Source organism: Narcine bancroftii, chromosome 2 (genome assembly GCF_036971445.1).
Source record: "Narcine bancroftii isolate sNarBan1 chromosome 2, sNarBan1.hap1, whole genome shotgun sequence".
Lineage (NCBI taxonomy): Eukaryota > Metazoa > Chordata > Chondrichthyes > Torpediniformes > Narcinidae > Narcine > Narcine bancroftii.
The window spans coordinates 128,092,021-128,112,204 of NC_091470.1; positions in this window are offsets into that span (position 1 = coordinate 128,092,021).

Below are 20,184 nucleotides of genomic sequence, written 5' to 3' on the forward strand. Positions count from 1 at the left end.
TGGGAATCAGATGCAGGAAATCAGATGCGGGGAATCAGAGGCGTGGAATCAGAGCTGGGGAATCAGAGGTGGGGAATCAAAGTTGGGGAATCAGAGGCGGGGACTTAGATATGGGGAAACAGAGGTGGGGAATGAGAGGCGGGGAAACAGAGGCGGGGAATCAGATATGGGGAATCAGAGGTGGGGAATCAGAGGCAGGGAATTAGATGTGCGGAATCAGAAATGGGGAATCAGAGGCAGGGAATCAGAATCAGAAGCAGGGAATCAGAGGCCGGGAATCAGAGGCCGGAATCAGATGCCGGGAATAAGAGGCCGGGAATCAGAGTCCGGGAATCAGAGTCCGGGAATCACAGATGGGGAATCAGAGGCGGGGAGTGAGATATGGGGAATCAGAGGCGGGGAATCACAGGCGGGGAAACAGAGGCGAGGAATCAGATATGGGGAATCAGAGGTGGCGAATCAAAGGCGGTGAATCAGAGATGGGGAATCAGAGGCGGGGAATGAGAGGCAGGGAAACAAACACGGGGAATCAGAGGCGGGGAATCAGAGCTGGGTTATCAGAGGTGGGGAATCAGAGGTTGGGAATCAGAGGCAGGGAATCAGAGGCGGGGAATCAGAGGCAGGGAATCAGAGGCAGGGAATCAGATGTGCGGAATCGGAGATGGGGAATCAGAGGCAGGGAATCAGAGGCGAGGAATCAGAGGTGGGGAATCAGAGGCCGGGAAACAGATATGGGGAAACAGAGGCGGGGAATCAGAGGCGGGGAAACAGAGGCGGGGAATCAGATATGGGGAATCAGAGGCGGGGAATCAGAGGCAGGGAATCAGATGTACGGAATCAGAGGCCGGGAATCAGAGGCCGGAATCAGATGCCGGGAATAACAGGCCGGGAATCAGAGGTGGGGAATCAGAGTCCGGGAATCAGAGATGGGGATTCAGAGGCGGGGAATGAGATATGGGGAATCAGAGGCGGGGAATCAGAGGCGGGGAAACAGAGGCGGGGAATCAGATATGGGGAATCAGAGGTGGGGAATCAGGGGCGGGGTATCAGTGGCAGGGAATCAGAGGCGGGAAATCAGAGGCCGGGAATCAGAGGCGGTGAATCAGAGGCGGGGAATCAGAGGCAGGGAATCGGATGTGCGGAATCAGAGATGGGGAATCAGAGCTGGGGAATCAGAGGCGGTGAATCAGACATGGGTTATCAGAGGCAGGGATTCAGAGGCAGGAAATCAGACACGGGGAATCAGAGGCGGGGAATCAGAGCTGGGGAATTAGATGCAGGGAATCAGAGTTGGGGATTCAGAGGCGGGGAATCAGATATGGGGAAACAGAGGTGGGGAATCAGAGGTGGGCAAATAGAGGCGGGGAATCAGATATGGGGAAACAGAGGCGGGGAATCAGGGGCGTGGAAACAGAGGCGGGGAATCAGATATGGGGAATCAGAGGTGGGGAATCAGAGGTTGGGAATCAGAGGCAGGGAATCAGAGGCTGGGAATCAGATGCAGGGAATCAGATGCGGGGATCAGAGGCGGGGAATCAGAGCTGGGGAATCAGAGGTGGGGAATCAGAGTTGGGGAATCAGAGGCGGGGACTTAGATATGGGGAAACAGAGGCGGGGAATCAGAGGCGGGAAACAGAGGCGGGGAATCAGATATTGTGAATCAGAGGTGGGGAATCAGAGGCAGGGAATCAGATGTGCGGAATCAGAGATGGGCAATCAGAGGCAGGGAATCAGAATCAGAAGCAGGGAATAAGACGCGGGGAATCAGAGGCGGGGAATCAGAGCTGGGGAAGCAGAGGCAGTGAATCTGAGGCGGTGAATCAGAGGCAGGGAATCGGATGTGCGGAATCAGAGATGGGGAATCAGAGGTGGGGAATCAGAGGCGGTGAATCAGACATGGGTAATCAGAGGCGGGGAATCAGAGGCAGGAATTCAGACACGGGGAATCAGAGGCGGGGAATCAGAGCTGGGAAATTAGAGGCAGGGAATCAGAGTTGGGGATTCAGAGGCGGGGAATCAGATATGGGGAAACAGAGGCGGGGAATCAGAGGTGGGCAAATAGAGGCGGGGAATCAGATATGGGGAAACAGAGGCGGGGAATCAGAGGCGGGGAAACAGAGGCGGGGAATCAGATATGGGGAATCAGTGGTGGGGAATCAGAGGTTGGGAATCAGAGGCAGGGAATCAGAGGCTGGGAATCAGATGCAGGGAATCAGATGCGTGGAATCAGAGGCGCGGAATCAGAGCTGGGGAATCAGAGGTGGGGAATCAAAGTTGGGGAATCAGAGGCGGGGACTTAGATATTGGGAAACAGAGGCGGGGAATCAGAGGCGGGGAAACAGAGGCGGAGAATCAGACATGGGTAATCAGAGGCGGGGAATCAGAGGCAGGAAATCAGACACGGGGAATCAGAGGCGGGGAATCAGAGCTGGGAAATTAGAGGCAGGGAATCAGAGTTGGGGATTCAGAGGCGGGGAATCAGATATGGGGAAACAGAGGCGGGGAATCAGAGGCGGGCAAATAGAGGCGGGGAATCAGATATGGGGAAACAGAGGCGGGGAATCAGAGGCGGGGAAACAGAGGCGGGAAATCAGATATGGGGAATCAGAGGTGGGGAATCAGAGGTTGGGAATCAGAGGCAGGGAATCAGAGGCTGGGAATCAGATGCAGGGAATCAGATGCGGGGAATCAGAGGCGGGGAATCAGAGCTGGGGAATCAGAGGTGGGGAATCAAAGTTGGGGAATCAGAGGCGGGGACTTAGATATGGGGAAACAGAGGTGGGGAATCAGAGGCGGGGAAACAGAGGCGGGGAATCAGATATGGGGAATCAGAGGTGGGGAATCAGAGGCAGGGAATTAGATGTGCGGAATCAGAAATGGGGAATCAGAGGCCGGAATCAGATGCCGGGAATAAGAGGCCGGGAATCAGAGTCCGGGAATCAGAGTCCGGGAATTAGAGATGGGGATTCAGAGGCGGGGAATGAGATATGGGGAATCAGAGGCGGGGAATCAGAGGCGGGGAAACAGAGGCGGGGAATCAGATATGGGGAATCAGAGGTGGGGAATCAGGGGCGGGGTATCAGTGGCAGGGAATCAGAGGCGGGAAATCAGAGGCCGGGAATCAGAGGCGGTGAATCAGAGGCGGGGAATCAGAGGCAGGGAATCGGATGTGCGGAATCAGAGATGGGGAATCAGAGCTGGGGAATCAGAGGCGGTGAATCAGACATGGGTTATCAGAGGCAGGGATTCAGAGGCAGGAAATCAGACACGGGGAATCAGAGGCGGGGAATCAGAGCTGGGGAATTAGATGCAGGGAATCAGAGTTGGGGATTCAGAGGCGGGGAATCAGATATGGGGAAACAGAGGTGGGGAATCAGAGGTGGGCAAATAGAGGCGGGGAATCAGATATGGGGAAACAGAGGCGGGGAATCAGAGGCGTGGAAACAGAGGCGGGGAATCAGATATGGGGAATCAGAGGTGGGGAATCAGAGGTTGGGAATCAGAGGCAGGGAATCAGAGGCTGGGAATCAGATGCAGGGAATCAGATGCGGGGATCAGAGGCGGGGAATCAGAGCTGGGGAATCAGAGGTGGGGAATCAGAGTTGGGGAGTCAGAGGCGGGGACTTAGATATGGGGAAACAGAGGCGGGGAATCAGAGGCGGGAAACAGAGGCGGGGAATCAGATATTGTGAATCAGAGGTGGGGAATCAGAGGCAGGGAATCAGATGTGCGGAATCAGAGATGGGCAATCAGAGGCAGGGAATCAGAATCAGAAGCAGGGAATAAGACGCGGGGAATCAGAGGCGGGGAATCAGAGCTGGGGAAGCAGAGGCAGTGAATCTGAGGCGGTGAATCAGAGGCAGGGAATCGGATGTGCGGAATCAGAGATGGGGAATCAGAGGTGGGGAATCAGAGGCGGTGAATCAGACATGGGTAATCAGAGGCGGGGAATCAGAGGCAGGAATTCAGACACGGGGAATCAGAGGCGGGGAATCAGAGCTGGGAAATTAGAGGCAGGGAATCAGAGTTGGGGATTCAGAGGCGGGGAATCAGATATGGGGAAACAGAGGCGGGGAATCAGAGGTGGGCAAATAGAGGCGGGGAATCAGATATGGGGAAACAGAGGCGGGGAATCAGAGGCGGGGAAACAGAGGCGGGGAATCAGATATGGGGAATCAGTGGTGGGGAATCAGAGGTTGGGAATCAGAGGCAGGGAATCAGAGGCTGGGAATCAGATGCAGGGAATCAGATGCGTGGAATCAGAGGCGCGGAATCAGAGCTGGGGAATCAGAGGTGGGGAATCAAAGTTGGGGAATCAGAGGCGGGGACTTAGATATTGGGAAACAGAGGCGGGGAATCAGAGGCGGGGAAACAGAGGCGGAGAATCAGACATGGGTAATCAGAGGCGGGGAATCAGAGGCAGGAAATCAGACACGGGGAATCAGAGGCGGGGAATCAGAGCTGGGAAATTAGAGGCAGGGAATCAGAGTTGGGGATTCAGAGGCGGGGAATCAGATATGGGGAAACAGAGGCGGGGAATCAGAGGCGGGCAAATAGAGGCGGGGAATCAGATATGGGGAAACAGAGGCGGGGAATCAGAGGCGGGGAAACAGAGGCGGGAAATCAGATATGGGGAATCAGAGGTGGGGAATCAGAGGTTGGGAATCAGAGGCAGGGAATCAGAGGCTGGGAATCAGATGCAGGGAATCAGATGCGGGGAATCAGAGGCGGGGAATCAGAGCTGGGGAATCAGAGGTGGGGAATCAAAGTTGGGGAATCAGAGGCGGGGACTTAGATATGGGGAAACAGAGGTGGGGAATCAGAGGCGGGGAAACAGAGGCGGGGAATCAGATATGGGGAATCAGAGGTGGGGAATCAGAGGCAGGGAATTAGATGTGCGGAATCAGAAATGGGGAATCAGAGGCTGGAATCAGATGCCGGGAATAAGAGGCCGGGAATCAGAGTCCGGGAATCAGAGTCCGGGAATTAGAGATGGGGATTCAGAGGCGGGGAATGAGATATGGGGAATCAGAGGCGGGGAATCAGAGGCGGGGAAACAGAGGCGGGGAATCAGATATGGGGAATCAGAGGTGGGGAATCAGGGGCGGGGTATCAGTGGCAGGGAATCAGAGGCAGGAAATCAGAGGCCGGGAATCAGAGGCGGTGAATCAGAGGCGGGGAATCAGAGGCAGGGAATCGGATGTGCGGAATCAGAGATGGGGAATCAGAGGTGGGGAATCAGGGGCGGGGTATCAGTGGCAGGGAATCAGAGGCGGGAAATCAGAGGCCGGGAATCAGAGGCGGTGAATCAGAGGCGGGGAATCAGATATGGGGAATCAGAGGTGGGGAATCAGGGGCGGGGTATCAGTGGCAGGGAATCAGAGGCGGGAAATCAGAGGCCGGGAATCAGAGGCGGTGAATCAGAGGCGGGGAATCAGAGGCAGGGAATCGGATGTGCGGAATCAGAGATGGGGAATCAGAGGTGGTGAATCAGAGGCGGTGAATCAGACATGGGTAATCAGAGGCGGGGAATCAGAGGCAGGAAATCAGACACGGGGAATCATTGGCGGGGAATTAGAGCTGGGGAATTAGATGCAGGGAATCAGAGTTGGGGATTCAGAGGCGGGGAATCAGATATGGGGAAATAGAGGTGGGGAACCAGAGGTGGGCAAATAGAGGCGGGGAATCCGATATGGGGAAACAGAGGCGGGGAATCAGAGGCGTGGAAACAGAGGCGGGGAATCAGATATGGGGAATCAGAGGTGGGGAATCAGAGGTTGGGAATCAGAGGCAGGGAATCAGAGGCTGGGAATCAGATGCAGGGAATCAGATGCGGGGATCAGAGGCGGGGAATCAGAGCTGGGGAATCAGAGGTGGGGAATCAGAGTTGGGGAATCAGAGGCGGGGACTTAGATATGGGGAAACAGAGGCGGGGAATCAGAGGCGGGAAACAGAGGCGGGGAATCAGATATTGTGAATCAGAGGTGGGGAATCAGAGGCAGGGAATCAGATGTGCGGAATCAGAGATGGGGAATCAGAGGCAGGGAATCAGAATCAGAAGCAGGGAATAAGACGCGGGGAATCAGAGGCGGGGAATCAGAGCTGGGGAAGCAGAGGCAGTGAATCAGAGGCGGGGAATCAGAGGCAGGGAATCGGATGTGCGGAATCAGAGATGGGGAATCAGAGGTGGGGAATCAGAGGCGGTGAATCAGACATGGGTAATCAGAGGCGGGGAATCAGAGGCAGGAAATCAGACACGGGGAATCAGAGGCGGGGAATCAGAGCTGGGAAATTAGAGGCAGGGAATCAGAGTTGGGGATTCAGAGGCGGGGAATCAGATATGGGGAAACAGAGGAGGGGAATCAGAGGCGGGCAAATAGAGGCGGGGAATCAGATATGGGGAAACAGAGGCGGGGAATCAGAGGCGGGGAAACAGAGGCGGGGAATCAGATATGGGGAATCAGAGGTGGGGAATCAGAGGTTGGGAATCAGAGGCAGGGAATCAGAGGCTGGGAATCAGATGCAGGGAATCAGATGCGGGGTATCAGAGGCGGGGAATCAGAGCTGGGGAATCAGAGGTGGGGAATCAAAGTTGGGGAATCAGAGGCGGGGACAGATATGGGGAATCAGAGGCGGGGAATCAGATATGGGGAAACAGGGGCGGGGAATCAGAGGCTGGGAAACAGAGGCGGGGAATCAGATATGGGGAATCAGAGGTGTGGAATCAGAGGTTGGGAATCAGAGGCAGGGAATCAGAGGCGGGGAAACAGAGGCGGGGAATCAGATATGGGGAATCAGAGGTGGCGAATCAAAGGCGGTGAAACAGAGATGGGGAATCAGGGCAGGGAATCAGAGGCAGGGGATCAAACACGGGGAATCAGAGCTGGGGAATCAGAGGCGGGGAATTAGAGTTGGGGAATCAGAGGAGGGGAATCAGAGGCGGGGAAACAGAGGCGGGGAATCAGATATGGGGAATCAGAGGTGGGGAATCAGAGGTTGGGAATCAGAGGCAGGGAATCAGAGGCGGGGAATCAGAGGCAGGGAATCAGAGGCAGGGAATCAGATGTGCGGAATCGGAGATGGGGAATCAGAGGCAGGGAATCAGAGGCGAGGAATCAGAGGTGGGGAATCAGAGGCCGGGAAACAGATATGGGGAAACAGAGGCGGGGAATCAGAGGCGGGGAAACAGAGGCGGGGAATCAGATATGGGGAATCAGAGGTGGGGTATCAGAGGTTGGGAATCAGAGGCAGGTAATCAGAGGCTTGGAATCAGATGCAGGGAATCAGATGCGGGGAATCAGAGGCGGGGAATCAGAGCTGGGGAATCAGAGGTGGGGAATCAGAGTTGGGGAATCAGAGGCGGGGACTAAGATATTGGGAAACAGAGGCGGGGAATCAGAGGCGGGGAAACAGAGGCGGGGAATCAGATATGGGGAATCAGAGGTGGGGAATCAGAGGCAGGGAATCAGATGTACGGAATCAGAGGCCGGGAATCAGAGGCCGGAATCAGATGCCGGGAATAAGAGGCCGGGAATCAGAGGTGGGGAATCAGAGTCCGGGAATCAGAGATGGGGATTCAGAGGCGGGGAATGAGATATGGGGAATCAGAGGCGGGGAATCAGAGGCGGGGAAACAGAGGCGGGGAATCAGATATGGGGAATCAGAGGTGGGGAATCAGGGGCGGGGTATCAGTGGCAGGGAATCAGAGGCGGGAAATCAGAGGCCGGGAATCAGAGGCGGTGAATCAGAGGCGGGGAATCAGAGGTAGGGAATCGGATGTGCGGAATCAGAGATGGGGAATCAGAGGTGGGGAATCAGAGGCGGTGAATCAGACATGGGTAATCAGAGGCAGGGATTCAGAGGCAGGAAATCAGACACGGGGAATCAGAGGCGGGGAATCAGAGCTGGGGAATTAGATGCAGGGAATCAGAGTTGGGGATTCAGAGGCGGGGAAACAGAGGCGGGGAATCAGATATGGGGAATCAGAGGTGTGGAATCAGAGGTTGGGAATCAGAGGCAGGGAATCAGAGGCGGGGAAACAGAGGCGGGGAATCAGATATGGGGAATCAGAGGTGGCGAATCAAAGGCGGTGAAACAGAGATGGGGAATCAGGGCAGGGAATCAGAGGCAGGGGATCAAACACGGGGAATCAGAGCTGGGGAATCAGAGGCGGGGAATTAGAGTTGGGGAATCAGAGGAGGGGAATCAGAGGCGGGGAAACAGAGGCGGGGAATCAGATATGGGGAATCAGAGGTGGGGAATCAGAGGTTGGGAATCAGAGGCAGGGAATCAGAGGCGGGGAATCAGAGGCAGGGAATCAGAGGCAGGGAATCAGATGTGCGGAATCGGAGATGGGGAATCAGAGGCAGGGAAACAGAGGCGAGGAATCAGAGGTGGGGAATCAGAGGCCGGGAAACAGATATGGGGAAACAGAGGCGGGGAATCAGAGGCGGGGAAACAGAGGCGGGGAATCAGATATGGGGAATCAGAGGTGGGGTATCAGAGGTTGGGAATCAGAGGCTTGGAATCAGATGCAGGGAATCAGATGCGGGGAATCAGAGGCGGTGAATCAGAGCTGGGGAATCAGAGGTGGGGAATCAGAGTTGGGGAATCGGAGGCGGGGACTTAGATATTGGGAAACAGAGGCGGGGAATCAGAGGCAGGGAAACAGAGGCGGGGAATCAGATATGGGGAATCAGAGGTGGGGAATCAGAGGCAGGGAATCAGATGTACGGAATCAGAGGCCGGGAATCAGAGGCCGGAATCAGATGCCGGGAATAAAAGGCCGGGAATCAGAGGTGGGGAATCAGAGTCCGGGAATCAGAGATGGGGATTCAGAGGCGGGGAATGAGATATGGGGAATCAGAGGCGGGGAATCAGAGGCGGGGAAACAGAGGCGGGGAATCAGATATGGGGAATCAGAGGTGGGGAATCAGGGGCGGGGTATCAGTGGCAGGGAATCAGAGGCGGGAAATCAGAGGCCGGGAATCAGAGGCGGTGAATCAGAGGCGGGGAATCAGAGGCAGGGAATCGGATGTGCGGAATCAGAGATGGGGAATCAGAGCTGGGGAATCAGAGGCGGTGAATCAGACATGGGTAATCAGAGGCAGGGATTCAGAGGCAGGAAATCAGACACGGGGAATCAGAGGCGGGGAATCAGAGCTGGGGAATTAGATGCAGGGAATCAGAGTTGGGGATTCAGAGGCGGGGAATCAGATATGGGGAAACAGAGGTGGGGAATCAGAGGTGGGCAAATAGAGGCGGGGAATCAGATATGGGGAAACAGAGGCGGGGAATCAGAGGCGTGGAAACAGAGGCGGGGAATCAGATATGGGGAATCAGAGGTGGGGAATCAGAGGTTGGGAATCAGAGGCAGGGAATCAGAGGCTGGGAATCAGATGCAGGGAATCAGATGCGGGGATCAGAGGCGGGGAATCAGAGCTGGGGAATCAGAGGTGGGGAATCAGAGTTGGGGAATCAGAGGCGGGGACTTAGATATGGGGAAACAGAGGCGGGGAATCAGAGGCGGGAAACAGAGGCGGGGAATCAGATATTGTGAATCAGAGGTGGGGAATCAGAGGCAGGGAATCAGATGTGCGGAATCAGAGATGGGCAATCAGAGGCAGGGAATCAGAATCAGAAGCAGGGAATAAGACGCGGGGAATCAGAGGCGGGGAATCAGAGCTGGGGAAGCAGAGGCAGTGAATCTGAGGCGGTGAATCAGAGGCAGGGAATCGGATGTGCGGAATCAGAGATGGGGAATCAGAGGTGGGGAATCAGAGGCGGTGAATCAGACATGGGTAATCAGAGGCGGTGAATCAGAGGCGGGGAATCAGAGGTAGGGAATCGGATGTGCGGAATCAGAGATGGGGAATCAGAGGTGGGGAATCAGAGGCGGGGAATCAGAGCTGGGAAATTAGAGGCAGGGAATCAGAGTTGGGGATTCAGAGGCGGGGAATCAGATATGGGGAAACAGAGGCGGGGAATCAGAGGCGGGCAAATAGAGGCGGGGAATCAGATATGGGGAAACAGAGGCGGGGAATCAGAGGCGGGGAAACAGAGGCGGGAAATCAGATATGGGGAATCAGAGGTGGGGAATCAGAGGTTGGGAATCAGAGGCAGGGAATCAGAGGCTGGGAATCAGATGCAGGGAATCAGATGCGGGGAATCAGAGGCGGGGAATCAGAGCTGGGGAATCAGAGGTGGGGAATCAAAGTTGGGGAATCAGAGGCGGGGACTTAGATATGGGGAAACAGAGGTGGGGAATCAGAGGCGGGGAAACAGAGGCGGGGAATCAGATATGGGGAATCAGAGGTGGGGAATCAGAGGCAGGGAATCAGAATCAGAAGCAGGGAATCAGAGGCCGGGAATCAGAGGCCGGAATCAGATGCCGGGAATAAGAGGCCGGGAATCAGAGTCCGGGAATCAGAGTCCGGGAATCAGAGATGGGGAATCAGAGGCGGGGAGTGAGATATGGGGAATCAGAGGCGGGGAATCACAGGCGGGGAAACAGAGGCGAGGAATCAGATATGGGGAATCAGAGGTGGCGAATCAAAGGCGGTGAATCAGAGATGGGGAATCAGAGGCGGGGAATGAGAGGCAGGGAATCAAACACGGGGAATCAGAGGCGGGGAATCAGAGCTGGGTTATCAGAGGTGGGGAATCAGAGGTTGGGAATCAGAGGCAGGGAATCAGAGGCGGGGAATCAGAGGCAGGGAATCAGAGGCAGGGAATCAGATGTGCGGAATCGGAGATGGGGAATCAGAGGCAGGGAATCAGAGGCGAGGAATCAGAGGTGGGGAATCAGAGGCCGGGAAACAGATATGGGGAAACAGAGGCGGGGAATCAGAGGCGGGGAAACAGAGGCGGGGAATCAGATATGGGGAATCAGAGGTGGGGTATCAGAGGTTGGGAATCAGAGGCAGGTAATCAGAGGCTTGGAATCAGATGCAGGGAATCAGATGCGGGGAATCAGAGGCGGGGAATCAGAGCTGGGGAATCAGAGGTGGGGAATCAGAGTTGGGGAATCAGAGGCGGGGACTTAGATATTGGGAAACAGAGGCGGGGAATCAGGGGCGGGGAAACAGAGGCGGGGAATCAGATATGGGGAATCAGAGGTGGGGAATCAGAGGCAGGGAATCAGATGTACGGAATCAGAGGCCGGGAATCAGAGGCCGGAATCAGATGCCGGGAATAAGAGGCCGGGAATCAGAGGTGGGGAATCAGAGTCCGGGAATCAGAGATGGGGATTCAGAGGCGGGGAATGAGATATGGTGAATGAGAGGCGGGGAATCAGAGGCGGGGAAACAGAGGCGGGGAATCAGATATGGGGAAGCAGAGGCAGTGAATCAGGGGCGGGGTATCAGTGGCAGGGAATCAGAGGCGGGAAATCAGAGGCCGGGAATCAGAGGCGGTGAATCAGAGGCGGGGAATCAGAGGTAGGGAATCGGATGTGCGGAATCAGAGATGGGGAATCAGAGGTGGGGAATCAGAGGCGGTGAATCAGAGCTGGGGAATTAGATGCAGGGAATCAGAGTTGGGGATTCAGAGGCGGGGAAACAGAGGCGGGGAATCAGATATGGGGAATCAGAGGTGTGGAATCAGAGGTTGGGAATCAGAGGCAGGGAATCAGAGGCGGGGAAACAGAGGCGGGGAATCAGATATGGGGAATCAGAGGTGGCGAATCAAAGGCGGTGAAACAGAGATGGGGAATCAGGGCAGGGAATCAGAGGCAGGGGATCAAACACGGGGAATCAGAGCTGGGGAATCAGAGGCGGGGAATTAGAGTTGGGGAATCAGAGGAGGGGAATCAGAGGCGGGGAAACAGAGGCGGGGAATCAGATATGGGGAATCAGAGGTGGGGAATCAGAGGTTGGGAATCAGAGGCAGGGAATCAGAGGCGGGGAATCAGAGGCAGGGAAACAGAGGCGGAGAATCAGACATGGGTAATCAGAGGCGGGGAATCAGAGGCAGGAAATCAGACACGGGGAATCAGAGGCGGGGAATCAGAGCTGGGAAATTAGAGGCAGGGAATCAGAGTTGGGGATTCAGAGGCGGGGAATCAGATATGGGGAAACAGAGGCGGGGAATCAGAGGCGGGCAAATAGAGGCGGGGAATCAGATATGGGGAAACAGAGGCGGGGAATCAGAGGCGGGGAAACAGAGGCGGGAAATCAGATATGGGGAATCAGAGGTGGGGAATCAGAGGTTGGGAATCAGAGGCAGGGAATCAGAGGCTGGGAATCAGATGCAGGGAATCAGATGCGGGGAATCAGAGGCGGGGAATCAGAGCTGGGGAATCAGAGGTGGGGAATCAAAGCTGGGGAATCAGAGGCGGGGACTTAGATATGGGGAAACAGAGGTGGGGAATCAGAGGCGGGGAAACAGAGGCGGGGAATCAGATATGGGGATTCAGAGGTGGGGAATCAGAGGCAGGGAATTAGATGTGCGGAATCAGAAATGGGGAATCAGAGGCAGGGAATCAGAATCAGAAGCAGGGAATCAGAGGCCGGGAATCAGAGGCCGGAATCAGATGCCGGGAATAAGAGGCCGGGAATCAGAGTCCGGGAATCAGAGTCCGGGAATCAGAGATGGGGAATCAGAGGCGGGGAGTGAGATATGGGGAATCAGAGGCGGGGAATCACAGGCGGGGAAACAGAGGCGAGGAATCAGATATGGGGAATCAGAGGTGGCGAATCAAAGGCGGTGAATCAGAGATGGGGAATCAGAGGCGGGGAATGAGAGGCAGGGAATCAAACACGGGGAATCAGAGGCGGGGAATCAGAGCTGGGTTATCAGAGGTGGGGAATCAGAGGTTTGGAATCAGAGGCAGGGAATCAGAGGCGGGGAATCAGAGGCAGGGAATCAGAGGCAGGGAATCAGATGTGCATAATCGGAGATGGGGAATCAGAGGCAGGGAATCAGAGGCGAGGAATCAGAGGTGGGGAATCAGAGGCCGGGAAACAGATATGGGGAAACAGAGGCGGGGAATCAGAGGCGGGGAAACAGAGGCGGGGAATCAGATATGGGGAATCAGAGGTGGGGTATCAGAGGTTGGGAATCAGAGGCAGGTAATCAGAGGCTTGGAATCAGATGCAGGGAATCAGATGCGGGGAATCAGAGGCGGGGAAACAGAGGCGGGGAATCAGATATGGGGAATCAGAGGTGTGGAATCAGAGGTTGGGAATCAGAGGCAGGGAATCAGAGGCGGGGAAACAGAGGCGGGGAATCAGATATGGGGAATCAGAGGTGGCGAATCAAAGGCGGTGAAACAGAGATGGGGAATCAGGGCAGGGAATCAGAGGCAGGGGATCAAACACGGGGAATCAGAGCTGGGGAATCAGAGGCGGGGAATTAGAGTTGGGGAATCAGAGGAGGGGAATCAGAGGCGGGGAAACAGAGGCGGGGAATCAGATATGGGGAATCAGAGGTGGGGAATCAGAGGTTGGGAATCAGAGGCAGGGAATCAGAGGCGGGGAATCAGAGGCAGGGAATCAGAGGCAGGGAATCAGATGTGCGGAATCGGAGATGGGGAATCAGAGGCAGGGAAACAGAGGCGAGGAATCAGAGGTGGGGAATCAGAGGCCGGGAAACAGATATGGGGAAACAGAGGCGGGGAATCAGAGGCGGGGAAACAGAGGCGGGGAATCAGATATGGGGAATCAGAGGTGGGGTATCAGAGGTTGGGAATCAGAGGCTTGGAATCAGATGCAGGGAATCAGATGCGGGGAATCAGAGGCGGTGAATCAGAGCTGGGGAATCAGAGGTGGGGAATCAGAGTTGGGGAATCGGAGGCGGGGACTTAGATATTGGGAAACAGAGGCGGGGAATCAGAGGCAGGGAAACAGAGGCGGGGAATCAGATATGGGGAATCAGAGGTGGGGAATCAGAGGCAGGGAATCAGATGTACGGAATCAGAGGCCGGGAATCAGAGGCCGGAATCAGATGCCGGGAATAAAAGGCCGGGAATCAGAGGTGGGGAATCAGAGTCCGGGAATCAGAGATGGGGATTCAGAGGCGGGGAATGAGATATGGGGAATCAGAGGCGGGGAATCAGAGGCGGGGAAACAGAGGCGGGGAATCAGATATGGGGAATCAGAGGTGGGGAATCAGGGGCGGGGTATCAGTGGCAGGGAATCAGAGGCGGGAAATCAGAGGCCGGGAATCAGAGGCGGTGAATCAGAGGCGGGGAATCAGAGGCAGGGAATCGGATGTGCGGAATCAGAGATGGGGAATCAGAGCTGGGGAATCAGAGGCGGTGAATCAGACATGGGTAATCAGAGGCAGGGATTCAGAGGCAGGAAATCAGACACGGGGAATCAGAGGCGGGGAATCAGAGCTGGGGAATTAGATGCAGGGAATCAGAGTTGGGGATTCAGAGGCGGGGAATCAGATATGGGGAAACAGAGGTGGGGAATCAGAGGTGGGCAAATAGAGGCGGGGAATCAGATATGGGGAAACAGAGGCGGGGAATCAGAGGCGTGGAAACAGAGGCGGGGAATCAGATATGGGGAATCAGAGGTGGGGAATCAGAGGTTGGGAATCAGAGGCAGGGAATCAGAGGCTGGGAATCAGATGCAGGGAATCAGATGCGGGGATCAGAGGCGGGGAATCAGAGCTGGGGAATCAGAGGTGGGGAATCAGAGTTGGGGAATCAGAGGCGGGGACTTAGATATGGGGAAACAGAGGCGGGGAATCAGAGGCGGGAAACAGAGGCGGGGAATCAGATATTGTGAATCAGAGGTGGGGAATCAGAGGCAGGGAATCAGATGTGCGGAATCAGAGATGGGCAATCAGAGGCAGGGAATCAGAATCAGAAGCAGGGAATAAGACGCGGGGAATCAGAGGCGGGGAATCAGAGCTGGGGAAGCAGAGGCAGTGAATCTGAGGCGGTGAATCAGAGGCAGGGAATCGGATGTGCGGAATCAGAGATGGGGAATCAGAGGTGGGGAATCAGAGGCGGTGAATCAGACATGGGTAATCAGAGGCGGTGAATCAGAGGCGGGGAATCAGAGGTAGGGAATCGGATGTGCGGAATCAGAGATGGGGAATCAGAGGTGGGGAATCAGAGGCGGGGAATCAGAGCTGGGAAATTAGAGGCAGGGAATCAGAGTTGGGGATTCAGAGGCGGGGAATCAGATATGGGGAAACAGAGGCGGGGAATCAGAGGCGGGCAAATAGAGGCGGGGAATCAGATATGGGGAAACAGAGGCGGGGAATCAGAGGCGGGGAAACAGAGGCGGGAAATCAGATATGGGGAATCAGAGGTGGGGAATCAGAGGTTGGGAATCAGAGGCAGGGAATCAGAGGCTGGGAATCAGATGCAGGGAATCAGATGCGGGGAATCAGAGGCGGGGAATCAGAGCTGGGGAATCAGAGGTGGGGAATCAAAGTTGGGGAATCAGAGGCGGGGACTTAGATATGGGGAAACAGAGGTGGGGAATCAGAGGCGGGGAAACAGAGGCGGGGAATCAGATATGGGGAATCAGAGGTGGGGAATCAGAGGCAGGGAATCAGAATCAGAAGCAGGGAATCAGAGGCCGGGAATCAGAGGCCGGAATCAGATGCCGGGAATAAGAGGCCGGGAATCAGAGTCCGGGAATCAGAGTCCGGGAATCAGAGATGGGGAATCAGAGGCGGGGAGTGAGATATGGGGAATCAGAGGCGGGGAATCACAGGCGGGGAAACAGAGGCGAGGAATCAGATATGGGGAATCAGAGGTGGCGAATCAAAGGCGGTGAATCAGAGATGGGGAATCAGAGGCGGGGAATGAGAGGCAGGGAATCAAACACGGGGAATCAGAGGCGGGGAATCAGAGCTGGGTTATCAGAGGTGGGGAATCAGAGGTTGGGAATCAGAGGCAGGGAATCAGAGGCGGGGAATCAGAGGCAGGGAATCAGAGGCAGGGAATCAGATGTGCGGAATCGGAGATGGGGAATCAGAGGCAGGGAATCAGAGGCGAGGAATCAGAGGTGGGGAATCAGAGGCCGGGAAACAGATATGGGGAAACAGAGGCGGGGAATCAGAGGCGGGGAAACAGAGGCGGGGAATCAGATATGGGGAATCAGAGGTGGGGTATCAGAGGTTGGGAATCAGAGGCAGGTAATCAGAGGCTTGGAATCAGATGCAGGGAATCAGATGCGGGGAATCAGAGGCGGGGAATCAGAGCTGGGGAATCAGAGGTGGGGAATCAGAGTTGGGGAATCAGAGGCGGGGACTTAGATATTGGGAAACAGAGGCGGGGAATCAGGGGCGGGGAAACAGAGGCGGGGAATCAGATATGGGGAATCAGAGGTGGGGAATCAGAGGCAGGGAATCAGATGTACGGAATCAGAGGCCGGGAATCAGAGGCCGGAATCAGATGCCGGGAATAAGAGGCCGGGAATCAGAGGTGGGGAATCAGAGTCCGGGAATCAGAGATGGGGATTCAGAGGCGGGGAATGAGATATGGTGAATGAGAGGCGGGGAATCAGAGGCGGGGAAACAGAGGCGGGGAATCAGATATGGGGAAGCAGAGGCAGTGAATCAGGGGCGGGGTATCAGTGGCAGGGAATCAGAGGCGGGAAATCAGAGGCCGGGAATCAGAGGCGGTGAATCAGAGGCGGGGAATCAGAGGTAGGGAATCGGATGTGCGGAATCAGAGATGGGGAATCAGAGGTGGGGAATCAGAGGCGGTGAATCAGAGCTGGGGAATTAGATGCAGGGAATCAGAGTTGGGGATTCAGAGGCGGGGAAACAGAGGCGGGGAATCAGATATGGGGAATCAGAGGTGTGGAATCAGAGGTTGGGAATCAGAGGCAGGGAATCAGAGGCGGGGAAACAGAGGCGGGGAATCAGATATGGGGAATCAGAGGTGGCGAATCAAAGGCGGTGAAACAGAGATGGGGAATCAGGGCAGGGAATCAGAGGCAGGGGATCAAACACGGGGAATCAGAGCTGGGGAATCAGAGGCGGGGAATTAGAGTTGGGGAATCAGAGGAGGGGAATCAGAGGCGGGGAAACAGAGGCGGGGAATCAGATATGGGGAATCAGAGGTGGGGAATCAGAGGTTGGGAATCAGAGGCAGGGAATCAGAGGCGGGGAATCAGAGGCAGGGAAACAGAGGCGGAGAATCAGACATGGGTAATCAGAGGCGGGGAATCAGAGGCAGGAAATCAGACACGGGGAATCAGAGGCGGGGAATCAGAGCTGGGAAATTAGAGGCAGGGAATCAGAGTTGGGGATTCAGAGGCGGGGAATCAGATATGGGGAAACAGAGGCGGGGAATCAGAGGCGGGCAAATAGAGGCGGGGAATCAGATATGGGGAAACAGAGGCGGGGAATCAGAGGCGGGGAAACAGAGGCGGGAAATCAGATATGGGGAATCAGAGGTGGGGAATCAGAGGTTGGGAATCAGAGGCAGGGAATCAGAGGCTGGGAATCAGATGCAGGGAATCAGATGCGGGGAATCAGAGGCGGGGAATCAGAGCTGGGGAATCAGAGGTGGGGAATCAAAGCTGGGGAATCAGAGGCGGGGACTTAGATATGGGGAAACAGAGGTGGGGAATCAGAGGCGGGGAAACAGAGGCGGGGAATCAGATATGGGGATTCAGAGGTGGGGAATCAGAGGCAGGGAATTAGATGTGCGGAATCAGAAATGGGGAATCAGAGGCAGGGAATCAGAATCAGAAGCAGGGAATCAGAGGCCGGGAATCAGAGGCCGGAATCAGATGCCGGGAATAAGAGGCCGGGAATCAGAGTCCGGGAATCAGAGTCCGGGAATCAGAGATGGGGAATCAGAGGCGGGGAGTGAGATATGGGGAATCAGAGGCGGGGAATCACAGGCGGGGAAACAGAGGCGAGGAATCAGATATGGGGAATCAGAGGTGGCGAATCAAAGGCGGTGAATCAGAGATGGGGAATCAGAGGCGGGGAATGAGAGGCAGGGAATCAAACACGGGGAATCAGAGGCGGGGAATCAGAGCTGGGTTATCAGAGGTGGGGAATCAGAGGTTTGGAATCAGAGGCAGGGAATCAGAGGCGGGGAATCAGAGGCAGGGAATCAGAGGCAGGGAATCAGATGTGCATAATCGGAGATGGGGAATCAGAGGCAGGGAATCAGAGGCGAGGAATCAGAGGTGGGGAATCAGAGGCCGGGAAACAGATATGGGGAAACAGAGGCGGGGAATCAGAGGCGGGGAAACAGAGGCGGGGAATCAGATATGGGGAATCAGAGGTGGGGTATCAGAGGTTGGGAATCAGAGGCAGGTAATCAGAGGCTTGGAATCAGATGCAGGGAATCAGATGCGGGGAATCAGAGGCGGGGAATCAGAGCTGGGGAATCAGAGGTGGGGAATCAGAGTTGGGGAATCAGAGGCGGGGACTTAGATATTGGGAAACAGAGGCGGGGAATCAGAGGCGGGGAAACAGAGGCGGGGAATCAGATATGGGGAATCAGAGGTGGGGAATCAGAGGCAGGGAATCAGATGTACGGAATCAGAGGCCGGGAATCAGAGGCCGGAATCAGATGCCGGGAATAAGAGGCCGGGAATCAGAGGTGGGGAATCAGAGTCCGGGAATCAGAGATGGGGATTCAGAGGCGGGGAATGAGATATGGGGAATCAGAGGCGGGGAATCAGAGGCGGGGAAACAGAGGCGGGGAATCAGATATGGGGAATCAGAGGTGGGGAATCAGGGGCGGGGTATCAGTGGCAGGGAATCAGAGGCGGGAAATCAGAGGCCGGGAATCAGAGGCGGTGAATCAGAGGCGGGGAATCAGAGGTAGGGAATCGGATGTGCGGAATCAGAGATGGGGAATCAGAGGTGGGGAATCAGAGGCGGTGAATCAGAGCTGGGGAATTAGATGCAGGGAATCAGAGTTGGGGATTCAGAGGCGGGGAAACAGAGGCGGGGAATCAGATATGGGGAATCAGAGGTGTGGAATCAGAGGTTGGGAATCAGAGGCAGGGAATCAGAGGCGGGGAAACAGAGGCGGGGAATCAGATATGGGGAATCAGAGGTGGCGAATCAAAGGCGGTGAAACAGAGATGGGGAATCAGGGCAGGGAATCAGAGGCAGGGGATCAAACACGGGGAATCAGAGCTGGGGAATCAGAGGCGGGGAATTAGAGTTGGGGAATCAGAGGAGGGGAATCAGAGGCGGGGAAACAGAGGCGGGGAATCAGATATGGGGAATCAGAGGTGGGGAATCAGAGGTTGGGAATCAGAGGCAGGGAATCAGAGGCGGGGAATCAGAGGCAGGGAATCAGAGGCAGGGAATCAGATGTGCGGAATCGGAGATGGGGAATCAGAGGCAGGGAATCAGAGGCGAGGAATCAGAGGTGGGGAATCAGAGGCCGGGAAACAGATATGGGGAAACAGAGGCGGGGAATCAGAGGCGGGGAAACAGAGGCGGGGAATCAGATATGGGGAATCAGAGGTGGGGTATCAGAGGTTGGGAATCAGAGGCAGGTAATCAGAGGCTTGGAATCAGATGCAGGGAATCAGATGCGGGGAATCAGAGGCGGGGAATCAGAGCTGGGGAATCAGAGGTGGGGAATCAGAGTTGGGGAATCAGAGGCGGGGACTTAGATATTGGGAAACAGAGGCGGGGAATCAGAGGCGGGGAAACAGAGGCGGGGAATCAGATATGGGGAATCAGAGGTGGGGAATCAGAGGCAGGGAATCAGATGTATGGAATCAGAGGCCGGGAATCAGAGGCCGGAATCAGATGCCGGGAATAAGAGGCCGGGAATCAGAGGTGGGGAATCAGAGTCCGGGAATCAGAGATGGGGATTCAGAGGCGGGGAATGAGATATGGGGAATCAGAGGCGGGGAATCAGAGGCGGGCAAATAGAGGCGGGGAATCAGATATGGGGAAACAGAGGCGGGGAATCAGAGGCGGGGAAACAGAGGCGGGGAATCAGATATGGGGAATCAGTGGTGGGGAATCAGAGGTTGGGAATCAGAGGCAGGGAATCAGAGGCTGGGAATCAGATGCAGGGAATCAGATGCGTGGAATCAGAGGCGGGGAATCAGAGCTGGGGAATCAGAGGTGGGGAATCAAAGTTGGGGAATCAGAGGCGGGGACTTAGATATTGGGAAACAGAGGCGGGGAATCAGAGGCGGGGAAACAGAGGCGGAGAATCAGACATGGGTAATCAGAGGCGGGGAATCAGAGGCAGGAAATCAGACACGGGGAATCAGA